The sequence below is a fragment of the Fundulus heteroclitus genome, unplaced genomic scaffold (genome assembly GCF_011125445.2).
Source record: "Fundulus heteroclitus isolate FHET01 unplaced genomic scaffold, MU-UCD_Fhet_4.1 scaffold_48, whole genome shotgun sequence".
NCBI classification, from domain to species: domain Eukaryota; kingdom Metazoa; phylum Chordata; class Actinopteri; order Cyprinodontiformes; family Fundulidae; genus Fundulus; species Fundulus heteroclitus.
Window position 1 is genome coordinate 1,091,289 of NW_023396901.1, and position 13,929 is coordinate 1,105,217.

A 13,929-nucleotide genomic window follows, 5' to 3' on the forward strand; every position below is an offset into this window, starting at 1 on the left:
TCTCCTTTCCCACTTTGCACCCTCCCTGCTACACTCTATTCCTCCCTCTGTCCACTTTACCTTTGTAGGTGTCATATGATGAGCACACAATGGGATCAGACACACAAATCCATGATAGGTGAGCCAGATGGGTCATTCATGCAGAGCGGGAACGCGGATGCAAAAATAATATCATGGCGTCATTATAGGATAAAAAGGGTCACGCTCCGAACTTTTCCTCCAGAGAAACCGTAGCTGACTAGCCGAGAAATGACCCTGCAGTCGTATTCAGTTTTCTAAACTCTGAGCTCTGTCGCAGACAAGAACTAGATTATGTTGGTGTGTTTTTCCATGTTCTTTACATCTTGAATTTTATGTGCATACCCTCAATACACCCACGCATACACTTTCCAGCTCGGTGGTGGCAGTTGTTATCAGTGGGAAGGGATGTCTCACTTAAGTTGACACAGCGAAGATGAAAAATAGAGAAAAAAATAAAAAAATGTAAAGATTTGTGTTTTTCTGCTCCACAGTGGGTTGGACGTACAGGACGTTTTAACCTGGATTGTGAGAATGTACTATCAAAAGAGAGGCAAAACGAGAGACGCAGCCCACATACGGTGTTTTGAAAACCTATTCATATGAGTTGAACTTTGTCACAATTTGTTTTGCAGCTAAAAATCTGAAAGCTTGATGTTTTCACTCAGCCCCTTTAAGTCATTAATTTGTAGAAGAACCTTTTGTTGCGGCTGCAGCTGCGGGTCTTTTGTGTGTCTCACATCCTGAGACTGAAATGTTATTCATTATTCTTTCAAAAAAAAAAAAAAAAAAAAAAACTTAAGCTCGTTCGGGCTGGCTAGAAAAGTATCCTTGAAGATCATGTTTTCCCTTTAGGATGGTGTGTTCAGGCTCATTTGCAATCTCTCTGCCACGTGTAGCATTTTACATGTAGGCCAAAAACTCCCCTTTGGTTTTAGGTGACCAGAGCACCTGTTACCACATGTTTGCTTTGTCCCCTCCATGGCTTATGGTTAACTGGAAACTGGACTTTTTATGGCCTCCTTTCAATAACGGCGTTCTACTTGTCACTCTTCTACAAAGAGCGTATGACTAGTAGTTTGTCCTGTCAGCAAACTTCTCAAGGATTTTATTAAGGGGTACCAGAGTAAAGGGTACGGATACAAACAAGCCAACGCACGGCACACGTCTTCATCTTTGTTTGAACGTTTTCAAAACCATGCATCATTTCCCTTCAGCTTTCCAGTCATGCACTCCTTTGTGCAAGTCCACACAATATCCTGAGAGGTTCCATTGTGATCTGTGACTGTGCATGAAAATATGTGGAAAGATTTTACACTGTGAATTTGTTTGCAAGCCCGTGCGTTGCACTGCAAAGTCTGCGGGGTGGAGTGTGTGTGTGTGTGTGTGTGTGTGTGTGTGTGTGTGTGTGTGTGTGTGTGTGTGTGTGTGTGTGTGTGTGTGTGTGTGTGTGTGTGGGGAGGTGGCTATAAACTGGGAACAGTACAATGTACAGACCCAAGTCAAACATTGACTCAGCCTTTGATAGCGTGTTATGAACAAGATGAGTTACAATTTATGTAACTATACATCTAAAATATCTGAGCAAAGCTACGTTTCGAGTCAGCTAACGCTAAGCAGATTTATGAGCAGTTATTGTGTTAGAGAGTCACAATAGGAGCATTATTTAAGTCTTACATCCAGTATAGCCAGACAAGCGGGTGCTTGAAGTGCATTATGGGGTCTGAGAGCCATGTTTGTCTAACAAGTACCACCGAGGGTTCTTGGGCTGCTTCTGGATGTAAAAACAAACAAACAAACTAACAAAAATAGCATGTAACATGTCAACATGTGCAAACTGACTGAAATGTCAAGCTAAGGAGCAACAAAATAAACAATGATAAAAAGCTGAAACACATTTGTCTTTGCTTGAGGAAAAGCTTCAAGAACTCCCTGTATGAACTGAAATGGACCACAGTGAACCAGGATGCTGCTATTAGTGTGTTTCATTTACCTCTAAGTTTAGAACAGCTACATAAAACCCAGCTTATCCATTTTCCAGTTCCAAGTTTGTAAATATGTGGGGGCTTATACTTGATGTGCTTAATGACCATGCAAACTGCAGTGAGCAAAACAAGCTAATATTGTAGTTCTCAGCATTTTGCACTTTCAAATACTGCAGCACCCTGTTCCTTCATGCAGGCAGCATAGCAATGTGTGCATGAAAGATTTATCGAGATACAGATCCTTATGAGTTGAAATTAACTGTATTTCCTGCAGCGATAACAATGTGCTATTTGCATGGCAGCCATATTGGATTTTGAGATCCCTGTTGCAAAACCTAAGACTTTGCCACTAGAAATTCTGACTTCAATGGACATTTCTGCAATTCTTTTTCAACATCAAACAGGGACATGTTAACTTTTAACAAAAGAAATTTAACACATAATCACAACAGATCCTTTAATAAACTGTGCAAAACCAAGCGATAGTAACGTTTCTGCCTTTTTACAACATAACATAACAAATAAAAAATTCCAAGTCCTGATTCATAGCTATTTTAAAACATCTGTCAGGATGGTGGTACGTAGAAAACCTGACATTTACTGACTTGTTACTTGTTATAAGAACTTGAGGTCTACCACCTTGTTGGAATAGTGTCTGTAAACTGTAATTGAAAAGGTATTGAACACTTTTTGCAAATCAAATATTATTTGGTTCATTTAAATTTTATTACACAAAACACATTTCCAACTTTAGTTCAAAAGCAGTACTTGAAAAATGTTTGACTTGATAAAATACATTTTCTTTATTGTCATGATTTGGGTGTTTGGTTGTCTCCATGAGAATGCAAACCTGAGAATAAGGTTTCATTATACCATCAACCACTGATGGTTAACTATGTCCTTAATGCTGAGGGATATATATATATATATATATATATATATATATATATATATATATATATATATATATATATATATATATAAATGTTATATTTTGATAAAAATGTCAAAATGTCAAAATCCAATTGGAACCATTCTCATTGAATGACTCCGAAGCCTTAAGACAATGCAGCTTTCTGGGTTCTGCAACTTACTTACAATAACAGAACCATATAGCTGGTGCAGCTTGTTTCCAGCTACCTGCCGGTAGATGTGTTACAACTTTCAAAGAGTTTTTGTGCCTTGAATAATGCTAGGCAAAGGATTGTGGTTTTATATCAGGATAAGGGGCGACAAGAAAGACAGAGGATGATTGTGAATGACGGGAAAACAAACAGACGCGGGAACTTATCTTCTAGGGAGAAGAGGTGACACGTTGGAGTGCAACAGAAACACGGTAGACAGCATAGGACTGCAAATTCTATACCATAAGCTTTTCATAGGAAAGAGCAAATTCTATTTCTTGTGGGATCTTAGTAGCAGCAGGACTTGCAGCAACATGACATCCCCTATAGCTCTTTAGTGGAAAAGACTCTCTTCGCAGCCAGCTGCTGAAGCATCAGAACCAGTAAATCAAAGTAATTGAGCGCACCTCAGGAAGTTTCACAGACCTCACAGCTTCTCAGAGTTTCTTCCACATCTGCCAAGGGCTGCTTTTAGTTACTTTGGCCCCACTTTCTGTAGCACCCGCTGATCTGAGGTCAGTTAAAGCAGTTTTTATAGTCACAAAGAAGCGCAACACCTTTTACACGGCCCTGTAATACATCTGTGTGTTTAGAGTTCCTGTACATGCGGATCGTGACTTTTTATTATTGCTGTGAAGGCTGTTTAAGAGCTCATTCTTTATCGGTCAGTCTTCTGCATTTCACCACTGCTTACATTTGCAAGTGTGTGTGTGTATAAATGTATCCATGGTCAAGTCCATCAAACATAAAGTGGAGTCAGACGTTTGCACTTCTCAATGACAAAACGTCAGATTAATTTTGGGCGACAACCGTTCTTTAAAGAAACAGAAGAAAGCACTGTTTTGAATTTATTGTGGATTTATTTGGTCTCCGTGGGGTTAAAATCCATCCATTATCTGGCGCTGCTTATACGTGCAGGGTCGCAGGAGGGCTAGTACCTTTCTCCAGCAGTCAGTAGATGAGAGGCAGGGTACATCATGGACAGGTCTCCAGTCCATCATAGAGGATTAACACCATTAGGAAAATATTAAGTAAATACATTGATCTCACAAATATTTGGCGAGATGTCCCTTAACAAAATGCATCTCAGCCATACAAGTTTTGCTGACTAGCTCCAGGGAAACCTCTGGCTGAATTGATACAATTCTTTAAAATGTTTTGATTTCCTGTTTTTTTATGTAAAGCATATGTTGGGCTATTAGGGAGGCCTTTTCTGAAAACCGGTTCTGACATGGGCTTAAGATCAGTTTCCTGTTAAAAACTCCCTCCTGGGTCCAGGTTTCAACAATCTAGCGGATAATATGAGACGTAATGATCGAGAACTCATGGAATTTGAGTTTTGCTGACAGTTTGATTTTGGTTTCTGTCTCAGTCTTCAGTCATGTTCTGTTTAGCAATGGCCTCATATTCCTTGTAGTGTTTGCATGGTTCTGTGTTCTTGTTTTTTACTGTCCCCATTGTCTCTTGTTTCATGTTTCTGACAGTTTTTTTTGGCTTGCTTTAGATTAGGATAGGTGTTAAAACATTTAGAGAAATTACTGAACGAAAGTCCAATTACCTCCGATTTAAGCCTGTTTGCTATTGTTGTAGAGTTCTTACTGAATATGGAAAATTACACATAATCTTGCCAGCCTCCTATTTGGGTCCCTTAAATCCACAAATTCGGACAAAAACTATTTAGGAGTCGGTCCTTCTTCATTGTTCCATCCTTTTTGAGTTATGCACCAGTACACATGGGAGTGAAACAACCCCCTGTTGTGATGCCACTACCACTGTTCCTGACACTTTGTCCAATGCTTTTAGGTCTGAAAGCCACCTTGGTCGTTCCAAACATAGTTCCTATTGTTGCGGCTAAACAGATCAAGCTCCATCTTGTCTGACAATATATCTTCTCCATTCTTGCGAGAAGATATATTTTATCTTTTATCTACCACCTTCAGTTAATGTTTGTGTCATGGTTTTTAGGTGTTTGGCCCACATGCAAAACACAGACGAGAGACAAAAGCAGTTTAAGATGTTTATTTGGCTCGAGGGTACACAAAGAAGTAATGATCATTGAGTGAGCCGCCAGCTATGATCGAGACGTCGGGATACGAGACTAAAAAGGAACAGTTTAAACTAAGGCTGGTATGGGAATCTACATGTGTGATGCTGCGCTTACCGCCAGGTATGAGCAACCTATCCGGGGGAGCGGAGTGGAAGACGGATTCTCTCTCTCGGTGGAACTAGGTGACTGAGTGACAGGTGGGGAGCCCGAGCAGCACCACAGCGGAGGCAGGAAGGAGAGAGCAGCCAAAGGAACCAGGGTGAATCCAGGAAGGGGGGTTCTCTTGTCCGTCTTGGTAATAGCCAAGGGATTTGAGGGGATGCCAGAGCAAAATCTGAGCACAGGGTTTCAGGAGCTTGGTTGAGAATTCGGTGCTTTAGCGGAGCAGTCGGTGAGTAATCCAAAACACAGAGCCAACTACGAGGAGACAGGAAACACGAGTTAGAACCGAGAACAAGAACATGAATCACGCAGGAACAAGGAACTGTCGAGAGACAGTGGCCACTAAGCGTACCACAACGGTTTAACCCTTTAGTACTGCTTATTGATTTATATATCTGAACTTTTATGTGTAGTTCACACTCAGTCCGACTTAGAGAAAACCCAGAATAAGTTCAAAATAGTGTATCCGGTTCTTGCTTTTTAAAGGTACTGATTGTACGTTCACTCCAGGTTTGGAAAAAAGACAGATAAATATTTGAACTTCAAGAGAGTCTTGCTTTGTTACGCGAGTTAGGTTAAATGTGTGGGCCTGCTCTGGAGCTGCCGGGGCTTGTGGTGAAAAGACACCTATTGCGCAAGCTGCACAGCGTGATGGACATCACCCGCATGTCATGCACACCAGGTTAGATTAGCAAATTCAGTACCCTTTAGTTTGAGAGGGCTTGACCTTTGCCTAAAAAAAATGGATGGTTAAAAAAAAGGATTTTCTTCTTCCAACAACAACACTATGTAAAGACTCTCTGTTTTAGGCTAGAACACTCCCTCATGGTGAAACTCGTGATCTTGTTGTGCTCATTTGCTTTCATATTATGTTTTGCATTTCCTTTGGATTAACAAATTGATTTAGGTTGTTTTGCATATCAGTTTAGTTGATTTGACGTATCACTTGTGTGCAATGGTGGAAAAAAATGTGAAAGACAACACAAAGAAGCTTCCAACACATAAATCTATTTACATTCAGTGGAGTCTACAATCTTTGGTGTATTGTAAAATAGTGGGGAACTAAAAATTTAAACCATGGTAGCAGACTTCTTGAGAAAATAATTTGAAGAAGTCACATAGGGTATGAAATTGTATGTCAGCAAAAAACAATTCTTTACCACCAAATTAGTGAACACAGGCAGTAAATGCTTGTATGACTCTCTTTATTGTTGGCTTTTATCTGTTTTACTGAGCTGTTGCTGGAGGCTCTGCCACTTTCTTGTCTTCAGTTTTGCTTTAATGAAGCTGAAAGGACATTATTTTGTCCTCATTATCTTCCATCTTCACATGAACAGCAGTGAATGGGAACCTGGTTATATTCTAGTCTGTCCCATTAGGGCAACCCTTATCCAAACTTATCTGAACTTTAGAGATTTCAGTGAAATCTGAAAAAAAAAAAAAAAATTAAATTCCTTAGCATTTTTTATGTTCACAAACACAACAGGAATGTTGCTTGTGGAAATTTTCTGTGAAGATAATGAGTCGCCGTTTAGGAGGCTGAAAAGCAGCTTATCAGTATTTGAACCAACTCTTTTGTTAAAAAGTGCTTTTTCTTTAAACCCTGGGATCTTGGTGGCTCTTTAATAATAGGAATCATTTTTCTAAATTGGTCCATGCAAGAAATAGTTTTGATGGATATCACTACGTTTTCCCTTAGGTTAGGTATTTGCTTTATAAATTTAGTTTTGACTTGATTTGACATGAAAATACATGTTTGCACACTTCAAATCCACAGCTACTTAATTACTACCACAATTACTACTGTGGATAACTTAATTCCCGGAGGCAGTTTGAAGTGGTTTTGCACAACCTGATCAATAAAAAGATCAGTGATCAGTTGCTGCCACCCTCTGGAACATCATGGAAGGCAAGCAGACTTACAGCATAAAGCTTTTCTGCAGTCTGCTAAAAAAAAATATATCCATTTAAACTTAATGGAAATTTGATAATATGACTAAATTAACAATAAAACTACACAAAGGTTACAATACAATGAATCAGCACACATTGTGTTGCCTCTATCTTATATGTTGTTAATGTTTGGATTCACTTATAATGCATATTTATTCATAGCAGATTGAGTTGTAAAAAAAACAACAACATACAAGATATTGCAGGAATAACTAGCAGCCCATTGATTTATTTTCTTATAGGGCAGACCAAAAGGTGTGTAAAAGCCCTTAAAATATGTTTATTATTACTGCAGTAACTTCTGCAGAATCACCTTGTCAGGATTTGTCTTCTGAACCCGGGTTGAGCACACACACACAGAGAGCACGTTTAGACAGTTTATTGAAGGTAACGAGTGCTGGAAGGGGAAACCAAAGTCTGTTATTGGACTGGAGGAGGTGGTACTGGAGTCAGTGCGGCTAGTCAGGTTAGCGGACCACTGGAGACACCATGGCACGGAGCAGAGCTTCTCCAGAGCATCTTGTCAGGTTAGAAGTTCACACGAGACACCTGGACAAAAAGCAAAGCTTCTCCAGGAACAAGCAAGAAAGAAAATACAAAGACTTACTGAGGGACTGGCATGGAGAGGGTGCAGAATGATGACGGACCGGCAAAGGAGTGACAGCAGAGTGAGGCTTAAGTAGGGAAGCTGGCAGGTGAAGTGAGTCTGGCTAATTAGTGGCTGGCAGGTGTGACTAACTGCAGTAGAAGGCTGAGTGGGAGTGGTAGGAGGAAACTGAACTAACCAAAACAAACACCAGAACCTAACTAAATCCAGACAGGAGTAAATAAAAACCCAAATCAAAACTGAACCCTGACATTACCCCCCCCCCCTCAAGGCCGGTCTCCGGACGGCCTTAAAAAAAAAAAAACCCAAAACCAAATAGTGACCGAGTCAGGGTGGGTGGAGGGAAGGCAGGATGGAGGGCTAGGGTCAAAACCAAGCTAATCCAACTAGGGTGGGTGGAGGGAAGGTGGATGGCGGGCTAAACCCAAACAAAAACTACCACTTAGGGCAAACCAAAAGGGGTTCCTAACAACCCCTGGTAAACAAAACAGAGCGTCTAACAGATGCTGTTAGGCAAACCAAAGGTGTCTAACCGAGGCTGACAGGTGCACATCGCCACAGGACAAAATAGGCGACCAATGTCACAGGGCAAAACAGGTGAGACAGGCGAACAGCGCCATAGGAAGGAACAGGCGCATAAATGCCAAAGGAAAGGGAACAGGCGTACGAAAGCGGCCAGAGGGAAGGAACGGGCGTACTTAACGCCAAAGGGCAAGAACAGGCGCACGACAGCGCCAAAGGGCAAGAACAGGCGCACGACAGCGCCAAAGGGCAAGAACAGGCGCACGACAGCGCCAAAGGGCAAGAACAGGCGCACGACAGCGCCAAAGGGCAAGAACAGGCGCACGACAGCGCCAAAGGGCAAGAACAGGCGCACGACAGCGCCAAAGGGCAAGAACAGGCGCACGACAGCACCAAAGGGCAAGAACAGGCGCACGACAGCGCCAGAGGGAAGAACAGGCGTACTGAAAACACCAGGGCTCAACAACACACGCTGGAGCACAACTGGCGTACAGAAACGCCAGGGGAACCCGCCGGGGCGTGAGGGAAACGCCGGGGCTTGAGGAAAATGGGAACATCTACAACACCAAAACAGAGTAAACAAAAATATCAGGAACCTGAGGGCGATCAAATACATCAAGAAACAAAAGAAAATCTAAACGCCAGGAACCAGAGGGCATCCTAACACGCCAGGGACACAAGAACTCCAAACACCAGGAGACAGGGGGCGCTCCAACACGCCGGGGACACAAGAGTTCTAAATACCAAGGAACGGAGAGCGTCCTAACACGCTGGGGAACCGAGAAATCTAAAACACCAGAGAAACAGGAACTAAGGGCGTCCTAACACGCCAGGAAACCTAGAAAACTAAAACGCCAGGAGACAAAGGGCGTCCTAACACGCCAGGGACACACGAAATCTAAATATTTGGGAACGGAGAGTGCACTGGGCAGCAACAGGCTGACGCACCAGAGGGCTCAGCCGGCGACATATGAGCGCCGGAGGGCTCTGGCGGCGGCCTGCGTGCGCTGGGCAGCGACAGTCTGGCGCACCAGAGGGCTCAGCCGGCGAAATATGAGCGCCGGAGGGCTCTGGCGGCGGCCTGCGTGCGCTGGGCAGCGACTGGCCGGGCGCGCCAGAGGGCTCAGCCGGCGACATTGGAACGCCGGAGGGCTCTGGCGGCGCCTAATCACAGAGAAAAACAAGAACTAAGAGGACTAGGTGAAAAAAAACAGAGACACCAGGGGAAGTCAAAGCAAAATAAAAACTACTGAAGGCTAGAGGGGACTAGACAAACCTAAACAGGGCTAAAAAACATGGCTAAACTACAGGGACAAGGAATAACAGGGGAACTAGGAGGCAAACAAAAACTAAGGAAACTCAAACCAACCAAAGCAAAGAGCATGAAACAGCTCAGAACCAGGGATCTGAAGCCTTAATGAACGCAAGGACCAAGGAGCGCTGAGATTAAAAAGTGCCGGGCCAAGGAATCAAACCAAGAACTGGAAAACAAAAGGCAAAACTAGAAAACCCAAACAGAAACTAAAAAAATAAATAAGTAGAGCAAAACTAGAAACTAGGGCTGGGGTAACCCAAGGAAAGACTAAAGCTAAAACTAGAAAATCAAAACAAGGAAACTAGGACAGGTACAGGTAAACTAATGTAAAACTAGATAACTTAAAGCTAGAATATGTACACAAAAGCAATAACTGGAAGACTAAGGTAAAAAAAACTAGAATTCTAAAGCAAAACCCAGAAGACTAAAGGCAAACCTAGAACAGAGTTGGAAAAAACAAAGCAAAATAGAAACTCAAGTACTCTAAGGAAAACAATAAAAACCCTAAATAACTCTAAAACTGAGGAATTCTACATTACTCAAAACTAAGGCAGAGCTCGAACAAAAAAAAACAAACAAGCACAGGCCTTAAGGGCGCAGGCAAAAACGGCTACTAAGCAAAAAAAAGAAAAGTCTTCGTGGAGGTCGTCCTGGACGAGGCAGGCGGCGGAGCAGCATCGCCCGACTAAACCCTCGAGGAGGACGGCCCCGACGAGGCAAAGTCGAGCGGCTCGGAGCCCGCAGTCTGCAGCTCCGGCCGAACAGGAAGGTCAGAGGTGGGCGCCGTGGTGGACGGCCCCGACGAGGCAAAGTCGAGCGGCTTGGAGCCCACAGTCTGCGGTTCCGGCCAAACAGGAAGGTCAGAGGTGGGCACCGTGGTGGACGGCCCCGACGAGGCAAAGTCGAGTAGCTAGGAGTCCGCAGTCTGCGGCGCCGGCCAAACAGAAAAGTCTGAGGCGGTGCCAGGCTACAGGTCTCGGCAGAAACCAAGGCTAGAGGCGGATCCTCCTGGACCCCCTCACGAGGCTTGGACGGAGGCAGGTCCTCCTGGACCTCCTCGTGGGACTTGGACGGAGGCAGGTCCTCCTGGACCTCCTCGTGGGACTTGGACGGAGGCAGGTCCTCCTGGACCTCCTCGTGGGACTTGGACGGAGGCAGGTCCTCCTGGACCTCCTCGTGGGACTTGGACGGAGGCAGGTCCTCCTGGACCTCCTCGTGGGACTTGGACGGAGGCAGGTCCTCCTGGACCGCCTCGTGAGACTTGCACGGAGGCAGGTCCTCCTGGACCGCCTCGTGAGACTTGCACGGAGGCAGGTCCTCCTGGACCGCCTCGTGAGACTTGCACGGAGGCAGGTCCTCCTGGACCGCCTCGTGAGACACGGGCTGAGGCAGAGCAGCACATACGGAGGCCTCGGGCTGAGGCAGAGCAGCACATACGGAGGCCTCGGGCTGAGGCAGAGCAGCACATACGGAGGCCTCGGGCTGAGGCAGAGCAGCACATACGGAGGCCTCGGGCTGAGGCAGAGCAGCACCCACGGAGGCCTCGGGCTGAGGCAGAGCAGCACCCACGGAGGCCTCGGGCTGAGGCAGAGCAGCACCCACGGAGGCCTCGGGCTGAGGCAGAGCAGCACCCACGGAGGCCTCGGGCTGAGGCAGAGCAGCACCCACGGAGGCCTCGGGCTGATCAGGGACGTGCACACCCACGCTGGCTAGGGCCGTGGCGTGTGCAGCAGTCATCTCTGAGATCGCTGGCGAGGCTGAACTCCCTGATGAGGCCAGTGGCGGAGGAGCTGCAGTCGGCCAGCAGGGGAGGAGATTGTCCCGGTCACCATAAAAGAAATCCCACAGCTGTGTCTCCTCGATGTGCGGAGCCCTGACCGGCGGGACTGCCGACCACCGTTCCTTTGCTTGGGCCCGCACCCGAGGGACCAACTGCGTATCCAGGAGATGGTGACCGAGATGTCTGGGAACCGGGAAGCCTCCTACCTGTCCCACCGAAGCGACAACGCCAGTCTGACACACCAGGAAGGAGGAGGTGATGTTGGCCTCAGTCGTCGGAGCTGGCACAGTGGGATCCGGCCGGGCTTCAGGCAGAACGGCGGCTGCACTGTTGCTCTGGCGAACCCGGCGTCTACGCCGGGAGGAGCGGGGCAGCGAGGGAGGGGCTGAGGTCGGAGCTGTGGCGGGAGCAGCGGAAAGGCTGGTGGCAAGGGGAGAGCCGATTGGCGGAGGTGTTCCCGACCAGAAGTCCCAATCTATCTCCCGGGAAAGGTACGCCAGTTCCGGAAACGCAGAACACTGTCGTGCCAAGGTCAGAATATGTTCCCCCAAACTAGCTCGAACCATGGCCGCTGCCTCTGCTTGCAGGTGCGGCGAGTCCAAACCAGCGACCACAGCCTGGCTGCGCTTCAGTTCCTGAAAGCAGAGCTTCACAGAATCAACCAGGGAGGGAGGTACCAGACCGGCTCCAACATGCGGACTCTGTGTGTGTTTCGGGTTCATTTTGGCCGGTCCGTACTGTCAGGATTTGTCTTCTGAACCCGGGTTGAGCACACACACACAGAGAGCACGTTTAGACAGTTTATTGAAGGTAACGAGTGCTGGAAGGGGAAACCAAAGTCTGTTATTGGACTGGAGGAGGTGGTACTGGAGTCAGTGCGGCTAGTCAGGTTAGCGGACCACTGGAGACACCATGGCACGGAGCAGAGCTTCTCCAGAGCATCTTGTCAGGTTAGAAGTTCACACGAGACACCTGGACAAAAAGCAAAGCTTCTCCAGGAACAAGCAAGAAAGAAAATACAAAGACTTACTGAGGGACTGGCATGGAGAGGGTGCAGAATGATGACGGACCGGCAAAGGAGTGACAGCAGAGTGAGGCTTAAGTAGGGAAGCTGGCAGGTGAAGTGAGTCTGGCTAATTAGTGGCTGGCAGGTGTGACTAACTGCAGTAGAAGGCTGAGTGGGAGTGGTAGGAGGAAACTGAACTAACCAAAACAAACACCAGAACCTAACTAAATCCAGACAGGAGTAAATAAAAACCCAAATCAAAACTGAACCCTGACACACCTTCTGTCTTGGTTTTCATCACCATCACCATGTACTTAATGGTTGGCGGATGCAATTATTTGTGTCTTTGCCCAGCCTTTTAGTCACAGTTCTAGTATTAAACTTTTTAATGGTTGCTTTGAGTGTATATGGGAGCAAGTTTATAGCCAAGCATCTATTTTCTTAGCCTCGTGAGACCATCCTGATCTCGCGAGCTTTCAAGGTTTCACTCGCAGATCAGTCTGGATACTCTCCGTTAAAGAAAATTTGGAGCCGTTCACCAAACGAATGTCCAATCAGCGTTGGCTTTGAGGCGGGTTGAGGTGTGACGCAACCGGAAGCACGACAGTTCAGTCTAAAGAACATGGCGGCTTCAGCCGATGAAACTAGCGTTAGCGTGGCTATCGAGCAAGTTTTATCGGAATTACAGAGTATTTCTTTGCTGAGTTAACGAGCCTTTACCTGCAGCAGCAAGAGTAGCTTGGCTTGTGGTTGTGTTTTCGTCGTCGCTCTGTTACGAGCGACGACGAATCTGATTGGTTCATTTGGCCCGTCTATCACCAACATAGGCCAATCAGCTAACCAGTATTTTCGCCCCTTCCCAAAATTACTTCAACGGAAGGTTTCCAGATGGATATGCGGAGCAAATCCATCTGGCGGAGTCAGGTAACTATTTTCTTGCACCCTTTACTGACTTTAGAATGTTAACAAATGTCTGCCTCCCTTTTGTTTTGCAAATTTTCTCTTGTCTTTCCTACTTTGAAGAACAGGTACAACATTTTGCCTCAGTGTAAAGGCATTTTACTGTGACAGACGGGGGGACCTGTCCAGGGTGTACTCCGACTCTCGCCCATTGACAGCTGAGATAGGCACCAGCACCCGTGGCGGCACCACAAGGGCTTGTTAGAAAAATGTAATGCCATTTTATACAGCTGGAAACTGCAAGCTCTGGAAAAGTAATTAAAAGTTCCTCGACAATATGAATAATGTCAAAATTATTTAATTAAAAAAACTGAAAAACCCCTAAAACCTGCATTTGTTTTTATATCTATATTAAAAAAACTAGCTTGTTCTTTATCATTTTAAGCAAAGAGCTATTGTGACAGGTCCAATCACCCCCGTTTTTAAGTAAATGACTAAAACTACATTAAC